We start from the raw sequence: 14,796 nt of genomic DNA on the forward strand, positions 1-14,796 counted from the left end.
TCCATTTTGATTATTTTTTCCAGATCAAAAAAGTCCAGTTGTCATTCAAAAATCTGCCTGTATCAACTGATAGCTTGCAAACAAACTGGATTTTTGAAGTCCAACTGGGCTCTCTCTAGCTCATATTTCAAAAACAATTAAAAAAAAATCCTTAATTCAAAATGTATTTAGAATATTCAGCAAATGGTGCAGAAAACACCACAGAATACTGATCACTGTGATACAGTGACTGTAAATTGCTTAGAGATAAATGGCAATGATTTATGCAAACAGAATCACAATAATGTGAATACAGAGAAGGAAAGAGATTAACAAAAACAGTACAGTTTTAATGTAGTCACTGTTTTAGAGCAGAGCTGAAGTTAAAATTCTGAAACTTCTAATGAATTATACAGATATGACAGCTGGGCTGAGCTTTTACTGCAATTGGTCTTGGGGGGAAAACTATAAATTCAACATTTACAGATGCTTCAATTTGACAAGTAACTTAAGCATGTGCCCTTTTCCTTGAAGCACATACACAGTGGCACTAATTTCTAGGGCTTTCATATACCTCAAATAGGGCCCTTATTGAAGTACATTGTTGAACAAGAGAGATAACTGCAGATACTTCAGGGTTCATGATCCAGTGCTGAAATCCCACACTAAAGCACATATTAAGGCAAATCTATTCCATTAGCTGCATGACTAGGTCAGTAAGAAGAGCAAAATAATAACCCATTACTTTGTAAAATCTTGTATTTTTAATGATATAATTTACCCAAGAGAAAGAAAATTACATTTTTATTGGAAAGTCTCTGTAAATGACACCTTCACAAATGCCTTCTCTTATTTCTATTGTATCCAATGGCTTTCTGTCTCTTGGGCTTTTTGTCCCTTCAGTGTCTGTTTAATTCATTGCTATCTACACTCCACCAGTAGCTGCTGGTGGCCTAGATACAGCATTCAGAGATTCTTGTGACACACTCATTTTTTAGGTTTTCTGCAGCAGGCATGGCATGAACCTGAAATTTAATGTGGCTGCCATGTGCTGCCCTGTCCCTGTGCCTGCATCTCAAGGGGAAGTGAAGAAGTGTTTATGCCAAACACAGACATCTGTACTTACTTGCCAGACTCCCGTCTGTGACTTAGGCTTAAAATATCTATTTTCTCTTGGAAATAAATAAATTCAAACTATTTTCCTGCTGAGAGAGGTACATAGTGCTCATTCCTGTTGGTTCGTGACCAGAACATAGAGAGAAGGACCTGCTTCCCAGAAAAGGCATCAACTGCGCTAGACCAGAACAGTAATCTCTGGACCACAGAAATACTCCCTTGCTTTTTTTTTTTTCCCCTGACCCTATAAATCTTACACTTCCAAAGATATCAAAATTATGGCTTCAAAATAATAAAGGAATGAGATGCATAAAATAGGGAGTGGTTTTCACTGTTAATGAGGCTTAAATATAGGCATGGCCAAGCTTCATAATGTGGACTCAACAGCACTGAAATCATAAGAAAAATGTTTGTTATAATGTAATGCAAACACACTGTGATATTTGCTAATGCTGTCCTTCAAAAAATATTATGTATCTTTTGGAGTTAAATCCACTTAAAAACAGCCTAAAGATTGTAGACTTGCAAGCATATATGGCAGGATTGCTAACTATTCTTTTATTCACACACATCATAATTCATTTAAATAAATATTTTTGAATTTCCCTCAGTGTTGTGATTTATATTCCAATAGTTTAAACTGATCATTATGTGTCAGACATACAGATTTCCTCCCACAGCTAACACACCGGGTGCTCAGACTTGCCTGCTGGCTAACACTAGTTATTTAGGAAAATGCTCCAGAGTAAATATTGTATCCATATTAGATGCTTTCCATAGCAAGTTTTATTTACTTTGTAAGTGGAACAAGTAGCAAAACCCTCCTGCAAGCAGCTGATGAAGGGATGCAACTGAGACATACTGTCTGGAGAGCCAGCTAGCAGTGATGGCTTTACCTCAAAATAAACTTCTTCCTTGAATAACCGAGTATTTAAAAACCAGAACAGATTTTAAGCACAGATAAATTTGAGCTCCTTATAAACATTTTCCATATCATTTCTCACTCCTGTGAGATTCTGCTGTTTTTTTTCAATTGTAGCTTTACATTATGTTGTTTATCTCAGACATCAGTACATAATTTCCATCCAGCAAACCACAATAACGTGTATACATTCAGGTCTTATGTAAGTCTACAACTGCCAGTAGCTACACAGAAGTAAAAAAAAAATATATATATATTTCAAGGAGATAAACAGCCCTATGGATAAACAGCCCTATGGATTGTAAAGACAAAGAGTAGAAATAGTATCTGTTATAGATGAACAAAGGGGAAAGGAAAAAAATCCGATAAAAATGGAAAGTACCACACCATGCCAATATAGGAATTCAACCATTCCAAAACTAAATAAAAGCCATGCTTTTCCTCATTACAGAAAAAGTCAGTGAGGCAGGAGTTAACAGAAAAACCAAACAAATCTGAAAATAACATAATTAAATCCATTTGTTTAATCACTCTTTCAAGACTGATTGGCCAATATGCCTGTCTAACCATTCCTACTATGAGTGGAATCACAATCTGAGCCCCAAAGAATGAAAAGATTCTGATGGTTTAGGCTACAGTTCTCTGCATATCAGACTTTTTCTTTCACTGTTACCATGAAGATTTGGAATAATCATAGTGATTACTTGGGAGTCTTAACTGTAGATTTGGCAGCAATTCAAAGCTATGCTGCAATTTCAAGTGGCAATAAACAGAGGATATTAACATGCATCATTTGCACTGTGTCTGAAATATAACCCCCCTCCCCTCAGTTTACGTCCAATCAAAATTTAAACTCAAGACAAATTTGATCTTAATCAGCACTTTCTCTAAAACAAGGCAATTTTCTAACATATTACAATTGTGCTGTCTCTTTCAACTGCAGTAACTGATCTTAATTTTAATTGTATCTTTTATTTTCCTTTCTATTTCTCTCGTGTTACAAAGGAAAAAAATAAAAAGTAAAAATGCCCATGATTAATAAATTTCTACACTCACAGAATCTGACTTGCTATAGGAGACTTCTGCAGTAAGTGGTGAGAGATGAGACACTATTTTTTAATTCTATAATACTCCATAAGGTCAGAAATGAAGACACTCCTCACCACTCCATGCTGACCCTGAAGGAAGAAACCTCCTTTGGGCAGAGTAAGAAATGAAAAAATAGAGACTCTTCATTTAAGCCCACAGCAACATGCACTGAGAAGCCAAGCATGGCCAGGAAGAACCTATCATTTCTCAGCCATCCCCAGTAGGCTGAACTCCCACTGGACATAAGGATTCATCTCTGGGGATATAATCCAAAAGAATGCTGGACCCACTCCAGGGAAAAAACCCTTAATGATATGAACACATAAACCATCCCCACTGAGGTCAAATAATTTCATAGAACACTTCCAGGCAGGGCTCATCAGCAACTACTATGAACAACATTCTTGCCAGCATCTCACCACCCTCACAGTAAAGAACTTCTCCCTAACATCCAATCTAAATCTGCCCTCCTTCCCCTTAAAGCCATGAAGAAATGCAGTGCTAATGCCTAGGTGAAGGTGCTTAGCCAAACTGGAGACAAGGTTCTGAGCACAGGCATCACCTGGTGACACCATCACAGAGACCTCTGTGCCTGCACAGCTCTGATGGGAAATGGCCTTTGTGCCAGCAGTGCCAATCTCAGGGCAGCATTCACAGAGCTTCACAGCACTGCAATCACACCCTCAACGTTTTTCAGACTAATTAACTCATCTATTTGTCTTGGGTTTATAATTTATGTTATTCATGTGTTATTAGATACACTTGGCTGAGAGGAAGATTACTAAAGCTTCTGGTGCCACTTGTAAATGAGATGTTGCTTCTCAGGCAGCATTCATAAAACACACAAAGTGGACTGCAAAGGGTTATAATTTTTATTTTAGATGGTATGAGAGACCTGATAACTCAAGAGTGTCTAAGTGAGAGTGAAATATAGTCCCTTTACTCTCAGAGTGGTGAAAAACAATACCTAAAAAATCAGCCCAAGGTCATTCCAAGCAGAGAGTAAAATAAAATGGCTCCCAGATAGCAGTTTAATCTTGTAGATTTTCCCAGGAAGATGCATTACAAAATCACTCCTCACAAATGTTAAGTTATGAGTGGATCTAATAAGTCTGTTTCTGTGTCCAACTGAATTGGGTGGAATACATATAGAAAGGAATTTACATACACCCCAGAACAGTATTTTACTTTTCATGTTAAGCATTCACAGCTTCATCTAGAACTGTTATTTTCCCTTGAAGAATCCCTTTTAAGCTGTCACACAGAAGCATTTCAAAACAGCAACTAGTCTCTAGGAGAAACACCATAAGGGAGGGGAAAATGAGAATATTAAGGATGATTCCTGAGAATTATTTGCTACACTAATCACATAATCTCAGGACACAATCAAAGCCCATCTGAAGCTGTCCTGGTGGAGCTAATGGAAAGAATGTATCATAGTTTCTTCTCCCCTGGGTTGTGGTCAGCTCATTAATCATTTGGAATATCACAACAGGAGGCGCAATATTTTTTGTCTAGTATCAGCAACATATTAGGCACTTTAGGATGTGGAATGAATATTTAGAGGTCAGGATCTTAAAATAAGCTGGTTAGCAACTGGAGCAGTTGGTTATATATGACATACTGAAGAGGGAGTGAACATCAGAGTTAGAACCTTAATAGAAAAATGTGTTCAGAGGAACTGAACAGAGCACAGTTGGCTAACACTGCACCTAAGCAAGCCTGAAATAATATAATCAAATAATAAAAGAAAATAGTTTTGAAACAGATAGCTTTCCTTTAGGGCATTCACCATAGTGAAATCAAGTTTGAGGGTGCTTACATATCATAATAATGAATGCCTGCAGAGAAACAGCTATGAATGTTCTGAGTGGTGTTGATGAACAGAATGAAATTTCTGCCCTGTTAGCAACTAGATCTTTTGAACTAAATACCTCAAAGGGGCTGATGATGCCAAGTCTCTAGGGAATAGCAATTACAACTCAGTTCATCAGTCTCTTCACTTAGAGAAGGGTAGGGATACATAAGCTGATCCCAAACCCTCCACAGGAACAAACCTCATGCATCTGTAACCTGCTAGAACCAAAACATCATTGCCACTTGACTACCATAACAGTGCAAATTTTCTTGAGAAATGCTCTCTTCAAAAACATTTCAGAGCATGCTGCCAGCCTGAGAATTCAAAAAAACTGGCACACATTAGGCAAATTAGGAATTTCCGCCAGATACTGAGAAAGGCATGAATATGCCAAAGGTCACAGTAAAAACAGAAGAGTCCTTTGGTCTTCTTGCAAAGTCCAATGTCAGCCTGGCTATTGCTAATTCTTCAGCAAAAGTGATCATTTGATGTATCCCTTGTAGATTCCTACATCCAAAGTGGGCGAAACTTAATGTTGAGATGCTTTGAGGGGTGGTCCCCATAAAGGTTTGTTCACATATTCAAAAGTTTGGGTTTAAAGGGTTTAAATCAATGCACTCCAGTGTACCAAGAACTAAATCAGATGGTCTTTTCCAGTATGCTCTAAATCAGCAGTTTGAGAGGGAAATAGCACTGGGAAAGGCATAGCACCAATTCTTGTCACAGCAGGGAAATGTTCCCTAAACTGGTTTTATATTGCCTATGAAACAAAAACATTTTCTGTGTCTAAGAGGTAAAAAGAAAAAAAGAAAAAAGAAAGAAGAAGAGAAAAAAAGTTGCATTAAAAGCAGAAATGGGCAAGTTTCACTCTATCCCACCAATATTTCCAGAAACATTAGTATTTACTGAAAAAACCATGCACACATTGACCTTTTTAGCTTAGGCATTCACAGATTAATCGAATTCAAGAGCTTATATTGTAGACCTCCAACTAAACTGCAAATATTTTCTGCCTCAACACATCACAGAACAAAAATATAAAACAATGCTTTCCAAACAGGATAATGGATGCACAACAAATGACTGCAGTATGTGATTTGATCTAAATTAATGAAGAAACAGTTCAAACAGTTCCTAGCCACCAGCCATTAATTTGTCAACAGCAAAATCTGCACTAAGCTCAAAGAGAAATTGCGTGGATGGTAATTAGTGACAGGGAGAAAACATGAAGTAAAAAAGGCAGTTGTGGTGGCTAAAATTATCACTCATACAGGATTGATCAGGACCTCATCATCTTCTGTAATAGATAAACACTTTTCTGTCTTAAAAATATTAAAGGTATGCTTTGTGGTCCTTTACTATGAATCTCAGCTCTGTTATAAGGCTGTATAAGAATTTTCTGGGAAGACTACAAAAATGAGCTCTCAAAACATTGCTCTGGGGAATCTCTCTTTACACAGTTTCCCCCCTCCAATCCCAAATACTCATCAGGTGTTTTCACAGGCAAAGGTCTTCCCATAATGCACCCAAGACATCCCCAACACCAGCTGAGGCATCAACTTCAAGCACACCTACTCCTCTCTCTCCCAGTTTTATAGAGCACTTTTTATGGAGATCAAGGTAATTAATAACCCTGCCAGAAGTTATGAAGAATAAGTAGAATTTTCCAAACCTGTAGGTAAGAAATGTGTGTGTATGTGTGTGTGAGTGTGAATATACACATTTGCAAACACAAACAAAGTCAAGGAACCAGATGGGCCACCTCCAAAGCTGCTGAAGCTGCTGACTCTAATCACTGAGAGCTTTGAAAGACTCAGTGACTGGGAGCTCCTGAAGACTGGAAAACAATAAATATCCTGCCTGTCTTAGCATCATCTGCAAAGTGTTTCAGAAGTGTCTCACATGTATTTTGCTTTTGCCCATTTTCACACCTAAAGGGGTAGCTGGGACTAGGAAATGAGCTGTTAAAGTTCTTTTCCTTCAGGAAGCTCCTGATCCCTTTTGAAAAGTGTAGGAACTCACCCGAAAGGAGGTCTGGGTATAGTTAAAGATTGAACAGGTCTTCTCCCCTAGACTAGGAGGGAAAACACAAACCTGGGGGAAAGAGCTGCTCTGAGCAAGTCTTTCATACTTAAGTCACAACAGATTATGTGGGTTTGAAGGAGAAAATGGGAGACAGAAAAAATGGACAGGAGCAGAGGCAAATGCTGGAAAAACAGTAATTATTTTTCACTTGAATTTGGCCATATCTCCATTATGTAGGCTACAAAGCTTAATTATAAAAGCTCTTGCTATTGAAATATTTCCCCTTATCTTTGATATCCAGTCCAAATGGACTGGAAAAAAAACCCTTGAAAAGCAGAAAGAAAATGTCTTTTAAAGTAATTTTTGGTCCCATTAGGGTGAATCTCATTAATAGAAAAAGGACTTCACTGAAGAATAGAGCTTTTATATTCAGAAGCATACAGTACTACTGTGGCTGATTGTAGCAGCACTGCAGATAATAAACCTTTCTCCGCTGGGGCTTACATTTTTTGCAGTTGTAAAATACCCATTTGATATTGAGGTAGGATTTCAGTAAATTGACATACCTGGTAGCTGTTGTCCTAGTTTTCTCTGGGTGTACTTGGGAGTGGTGTTGACTGGTGCTTTTGGAAGAGAATGTTTAAAATATTTTTTCTATTGAAAAGCATATTTTTTTCCATAACTGAAATGTATTGCTGAGAACTTACATCAGATTTACAAGTATGATTCCTGGGGCCCATGAGGGCCTTAGGGGGAGAGAACAGCTCCCTTTGGGGATGCTCCACCTTATGCACGTGGTTAAAAATATTTGTTGGGGCAGAGATACCCTCTTTGTTCATCAGTTGTTAGAGCACTCATATGTGTAATTGCAGGAACAAGTCCTGGCCTCATCCCAGTTGAATGCTATTATTACTAAACCTTAGGCAATTCTGCACACATTCTCACACATATGAGAGAGAAAAGTCTGCACATCACCCAAACCAGCTCAGAAATAGAAATAATATGCTCTTTCTCATTTGCTACATCTGAAAAATTTAGGGGCAAGTGTTATTTTTTCTATCTGTTCCTGAGAATGTTATTTTGACTCTTTTCCACTACATTTTAATGAGTAGTTTAAAAGTGAATACAGACATGAATAAATGAATGAACAAACATTTCTACTAATACCCTTTTCTCATTTTACTAACATTTAATCCTCCTTAAAAGCTTGTAATTAAAACAGGCATGTGTTTGCTTGCTATCTTGTTTGATTTTAACATAATATTTTACTGGAAATGGAAAGTTGATGAGCTTGGCTCCTAGCAGTGTGTTTAGACACAGAAAACAGTAAGGAAGATTTCAGGAGCTTTCTCTCCTGCCAAGAACATTGCTAGAGATTCAGCTACAAATTATAACTGATATGGAAAAAGAAAATCCAGGCAATATTGTTCTTTTCCTTTCTAAGACAAGCAACTACACAGAGCTCTAAAAACATGAAACCAAGGTTAGTCTTGGGGTACAATTCTGATCCCAGTCAGATAGAACTCTGAAAAGTGACCATTTTGCAGACCCTGGGACTGATGCCATCTAAAGCAGAATCCAAACAAAACATCAGCCTTATCACTGCTTTTGCCCTTACAAGATTTTTGCAGTGGCTCGTGAGGCTGTAACATGAATGTCTTATGAGACTTTACATTTATCACAGTTTCTCTACATTTCCCATCAATACCAACAAGATGCAAATAAAAATAGGTGTCCTTTGAGTGGTGTTAAAAGATGGGTGCCTGCAGTGTGTGGAAGATAACTTCCCAACACAGCTGATGAGGGACACAGCTAGGGAACATGCCCTGCTGCACCTCCTGTTTAGGAACAGGGAGACTGCTGTGATCACAAAATTTAAAGTTTGCTGTCCTTGGAGAAGCAGGTATGGCATTTGGAAGAAGGTTGTCATGAGGTTAAGAAGGGAGAAAACTGAAAGGGCCAAAGCCCACCAAGAACTTAATTTGCCTAATGCCATTAAAAAAAAAAAATTAGTTTTGGTGGCTTTTCTTGCATGTTTTGGGTTGCAGTTTTTTGTTGTTTTGTTTGAGACTTTTTTGTTGTGGTTGTTGGGGTTTTTTTCCTTGTTGGCACTAGCCCTGTAAATGACACTGTACTTACTTATTTTTATAAAATGCTTGCCAGTATAACTGTCCAACACATCTTGTTCTTCACTTCTTATGCTTTAAGCCACTGCAGCCTGGGACCACAGCTAGACATTGATAAAAATGTAAGAATACTTACAGACTTTTTATTGATTGCATTTCAGATAATGCTCCTAAAAACTTGTAAGCACCATCAAATCACCATAATACAACACAACGAACTGGGTGGAGGCCAGTGTGAGCAAGCCATAAAGGATGAGACATAAAAAATGAAACACTGGGATATATAAAGAGCCTCTTTCACATAATTAAAAGTTAATTAAAAACTCCCAGTATAATCTATATCCAGAAAAAAATGGCCTTTTGTCATTTCTTCAAGTGAGTTTCCTGAGAGAAGCACTCATCTGAGACTGCAGTCCATTCCAGAAAAGTAAATAGAAATCACAAAATAATCAACAGCCTGTCCCAGGGGGCAAACTAATTTACTAACAGTTCTTGATAATTTATTGCAAGTTAAACAGTTCAGTGACATGCAGGAGAAAAAAAGGGGAGAAGAAAAACTTATTTATTCCCTCGCCTGACAGTGTCTCACAATCAAATCTATCTCGCTTCATCAGCTTTTTCCTAGGCATTTCTTTGAGAGAATTGATGGGTGGACAAGAAAAAGTTTGTAGAGAAATAAACTATAACTTATTTATTGTTACTGAAAATAAAAGGGCTCACAGAACTCCAAAGGTACCAAAAATGGCATACTTACAAAAAAAAACCCCAAAAAACCACACACAAAAAACCCCCTCAACCTTCCCCCCCGCCAAAATTAAAAAAACTCAATATCCCACCCAACCAACCTCCCTCAAAAACCAAGAGAAAAGATAAACCTCATTCAAGAAGCAAGATTGTCCAGTGGGATGGCTAGTTTTCCCAAACTGCTTCCAAACAGACCTTCACGATCAGTGAAATAATCTGCCTTGGATAACTAAACAATATATTGTATGTTTATTCAAAGGATCCTAATAAGAATGTTTCAGGAAAAATTACCAAAATAAAAATTACCAAAATTTCTCTGAGTTTTAACTGTATAAATCCATGTGGTGATTTGGCATGCAGAAATAACACTGATGCTAGCATTCATAAACAAAGCAGCAAGAAGACCCCACCATCTAAATTGTGCTCAGCATGCCTGTAGTCCCAGCTAGGTTTTCAAAGGGCTTCAGCACATCCATTTTTCTGTCAGCCTGATTACAAGTTGCCCAGGGCAAGATTCTCTCCCTGTTTCCCATCTGGACAGTGCCGAGCTCAATCATACCTCTGCCTGTAGGTGCAATAATGATAAAAGTAAACAAATACAGCTGCAAAAACCAGACTGGTCACACCCAGTGCTAAGAGCAGCTGAGTGCTTTTTGAAGCATTTTGTTTTAACCCCAAATGAGAACTTGGTGATTTTTAAAGAAACAATAATTATTTATGGCAAATTAATTCACATGAGCTACACACTGTCCTCATTTCCTCTGTCATATTCAGAAAGCAGCTCCACTAATTTCATTCACTTTACTAGTGGTGTGATTTGCAAACTGCTCAGCATCAGAAATTCCCAATTGCAGCATGGTTTATGCTTTCCACAATTTTTAGAGAATTTAAATCTATGCCTACAGAGAAGCCTGGGTCTGCTTAGCCTCCTATTCTGAGCATCTTTTCCAAGGTTTATCACTAGGAAGGGTTTTCAGTATCCCCAAGCTACAAATGACTTTACAAAGAGCCGTGGCTGTGGGTGTTAATGAAAGGCTCGCTGTGATCTGGGCTGCTGGAGCAGCTGCAGACAAGGAGAAAGAGAGCAAAAGAGAACAACACAGGTTCATGCCCCAAGAACCTGAAGTGGCACCATGCTAACAGACAATAATCACTGCAAGCAATTGAGAAGCTGAAGTGCTCCCCTGGAAAACATGCTGTGACAGAGAAATGTCAGACTGCCAACAGCCAGTTGAAACAGGATGAAACAAGAAGCTGAAGCTATGTTTTTGGAGTGGCCTATTTAATTTCTGTAGAATGCTAAATTCTTGCAAACTCTCAACAACAACATAGCCAACCTGTCAAACCTCAGGTAAGATGTGTTCATCTGATTCCCATCTCTCTCTCTCAGTGACATTGAGGACTGTCAGGTCCCTCTGCTGAGCAGGGCACAGGATTCTACAGAAATCCAACCAGGTGGGGCAGCTACAGCAGGATGTCAAGATTGTTCTAGTACAAAACAATTGTTTGCTTCTATCTTTTCCACATTCAGATTTACAGTGAGTACACATATTTAGTCTTTCAGTTTTGAGAATTCAATTTGTGAATTCAGATTCATGCCATAGATTCTTACAGAGAATGGAACCTACATCTGCTGCAGAAAGACTCTTTGCAAGGAACTGGGACCATAAGTCTGCAATGTAGTGCAGATTTGTTTCCAATTAAGTCTTGTTTAAAATAAAGTAACTTCCCACTGAAAAAAGTCTGTTTTATACTGAGACACTTTTCAGAAACAGGCAAAAGGTAAATTCTGCAGCCTAGCCCCACGTTCACACTATAACTTGATACCACAAGTTGGTTATCTCTGGTTTCTACCAGTAAAATGAACAGTCTTTACATGTCTGCAGAGCTTGGGAAACATTCATGAGATACAGATCATTATTTCAAGTTTGTATTGTCACTAGTGTCCAAGATTTACCATGCTCAGGCTGGGAATTTATATATTTTGCTCCTCCGACTCCCAGGTACATCTTTTGATTTCCCTCCATTATTCATGTCTAAGTGAAACTGCAGGTTGACAAACTATTACTGAAGGAGAAGGAGAAAAAGAAGAAGAAGGAGCAGTGCAGGTTATAGGTAATTTAAATATGCATCTCCATCAAAAGTTGCAGTTAAAGTGATTTCTTCCTGCCCTGTAGCTTTAGAAAAGGAGCAGTATAAAGGCCTCCCTGGGCCTCCCAGGGAAGCATTGATTGTCTGTAGCTCCCATTATGTAGCTCAATAGCAATGGGTGATCCTGTGATACTCTAACTTCCCATGAAAAATGGTTTGGCTTTATGTCAATATTCTGCCTACACTTGCCTTCAGAATTTAGGAATGATTTAAGATTTATTGTAATCTAGTCCCAAATCCTCTGCTATTTTTAATCAAAACAGTCAACTGTGACCTTTGTTAATCCATACTCACTATGCTAAATATATGGGGAAAAAACACCTTCAAAAGTTTCAGGGTATTTTTTGCAATGCAGTTATAGTAAAAAAACAATTTGCTGTGGATTGTGTAACATAATGGAAGCTGACAAGGTACAATAACTGTTTCCCAAAGCACACTGCACTCTGCAAACACACATCACAGCAGCAAAAACCACACAGCTTTTCCTCAATAGAAGATCTGTAATAAAATTACATGCTCACAAAGCCTTCCCTCTCAACACACGGCCCTAAATCTATGCCAACTCTACTGTATGTTGAGATGAGACTCTGCAACCTCTCTGCTGAAGGTTACACTCTAGAAAAGGAACAGCAAAAAGCCCTGCCCTGGTCATAGACCAGAATATTATGATAAATTGCTTTATTGGTAGCTTAAACAAGATTCACCAGGGTATGGTTCTTGGAGCCCAATAAAGATGGGCTGTGATGGACAGGCAGCAAAACAAGGCATTAGAGAACCCAGGCTGTATTTGATATTCTCTGAGCAATTCAGTCTAAGACTTGGAGGAGTGTTTACCTCACCTCTCTGAGCTTTATAGTACTCATCAACATAATGTAGGTAAACGCTTATGTGCATTGCAGGATTAATGTGATGGAATAAAAATATGCCTTAATATTGAACTGTCCTTTGCTATAAATATCCCTACTTATATTTCTCAAAAAAATAACTACACAGATTCCATCCTCTCTGGGTTTCTTCTCATTTTCTCTGCTGGCATTTTGACCATTTAATGCAAAAATTTCATTGCAATGTGCATAGTGTAGATCAAAATAGTAACCACTGAATAAGAAAACAAAAAATATTGTGAAGAAAAATAAACATCTGTACTGTTCAAAGGAGTCCCAAAAGCAGATTTTCCATAAATAAGTGAATCTTCTACTCATTCAACTTCATAGCTCCCTGTAGAAATGACAGAGCGAAATATGAAGACTGTTAAACCTGCTGAAGCTCAGTCTAACAGATGCAAATATTTACTCTGAGAAATAAAATTTCTCGCTATTATATCTGTTTTAATCACATTTGCCAGTGTAAAATTTGTGGCTAAAACAATGAAGTCCAGATGTATTTTGACCTTTCAAAAAACAGAGCTGGAGGTCTATACAGTCTTTCTTCACTTTAATATGGGAGGTATTTTAGAGAAATAACTAATCATTCCTTAAGTAGGGCAAGGCTGCAGAATCGGTCTGCCATGACCATCTGTTGAATTAAAACAATTTGTGATGAGCATCTTGTTTTTCAGAGGTGTGAGAATTCAGGCCTTTGAGCTGGTTTATCCTCCATAGCACACCAGCACTCTGTGACTTTCATATTATCAAGAAGTACTCAATTCAGTGTGAGAAGTTAACACTTGTACTAGCACTGCATTTCCCCCTATCTACCTGTTCTGACCTGAAAGTTAGCCAATATACCTATTTTTAGTTCTAGTAATTACCACTCTTCAGATTCTCACCACCCTGAAAGAAAGACCTGAATCACAGGACTCACCATTATATAAAACACATGAATGGACTGTACTTGAGCTACTCAATAAAAAGGAATCATCACCATTGAGAGTTACCAGTGCTTGTGGATGCTGAGTTCTCTGTCAGTTTATTGGAATTAATGGAATACAGACTAGATACAGGCTGATCACAGAAAGATTCTTAAAAATATTTTTCAAGGAAACATTTGTGCACAGTCTTGATCTGATGTCTTATTAAAATAAACACAGTTCTGTAGTCTGCAGAGTACAAGAGCACGAATGCCCCTTGCAGATGGCAGAGAAGGCTTGGAGGTTGCTGGCAGTTGTAAACATTCCCTTAGAAATAACCCCAAGAAAGGTTTGTTTTCTGCAAGGACAGCCTTCCTCATGGAGTTAGGGAGTAAAAGGAAAAGCAGAACTACAACACTCATGGAGCCCCATTGGAAATAAATAACTCCATACAGAATTTACAACTATTGCTGAATGATCAGAATTTTTTTTTTTCTTCCCAATATCCTTTAAATTATGAATAGCAGTTTGGAAAACAATAAGTATGTAACATAGATTTCCACCTGAAATTTTAATCTTGTAAAAAGACAAATGGATCAAATGAATGAAAATCAAGTATGACTCTTACATCAAAGTAGCTCTAGTGTGTTCCAATACAAGAGTGAATACATACCACTGCAGAGAAATATGTCAAATAATCCTAAGATTTAAATTATTTGCTCTCTATTTACAGAGCAAATGTATTTACTAGAATAATTTTAAGAACCTTTGAAGAACAGTATTTGGCTGCTTGAAAAATATTAAAAAGCCATTAAAATGTGGCATTTGTGCAATCCATGCAGACAAAAACTGCAGGAAATCTTAAAAGTCATGCTGCCTTCTCAATAATCACTGGGAATACCAGCATTACTCACACCACATCACTAGCTAGTCCCCAGTCACAAACAGCTGTAATTAAGGAATTACTGGAAAATGTGAAAATGTATCTTACTGGGCT

General features: G+C 37.8%; 1 protein-coding gene across 6 annotated transcripts in view; it reads right to left on the bottom strand.

The window, feature by feature from the left end:
• Positions 1-14,796, bottom strand: part of SORCS2 (sortilin related VPS10 domain containing receptor 2) — a 536,381-nt gene that overhangs the window by 111,755 nt on the left and 409,830 nt on the right. The gene's annotated exons all lie outside the window — the stretch shown is intronic.

Source organism: Melospiza melodia, chromosome 5 (genome assembly GCF_035770615.1).
Source record: "Melospiza melodia melodia isolate bMelMel2 chromosome 5, bMelMel2.pri, whole genome shotgun sequence".
Classification (NCBI taxonomy): domain Eukaryota; kingdom Metazoa; phylum Chordata; class Aves; order Passeriformes; family Passerellidae; genus Melospiza; species Melospiza melodia.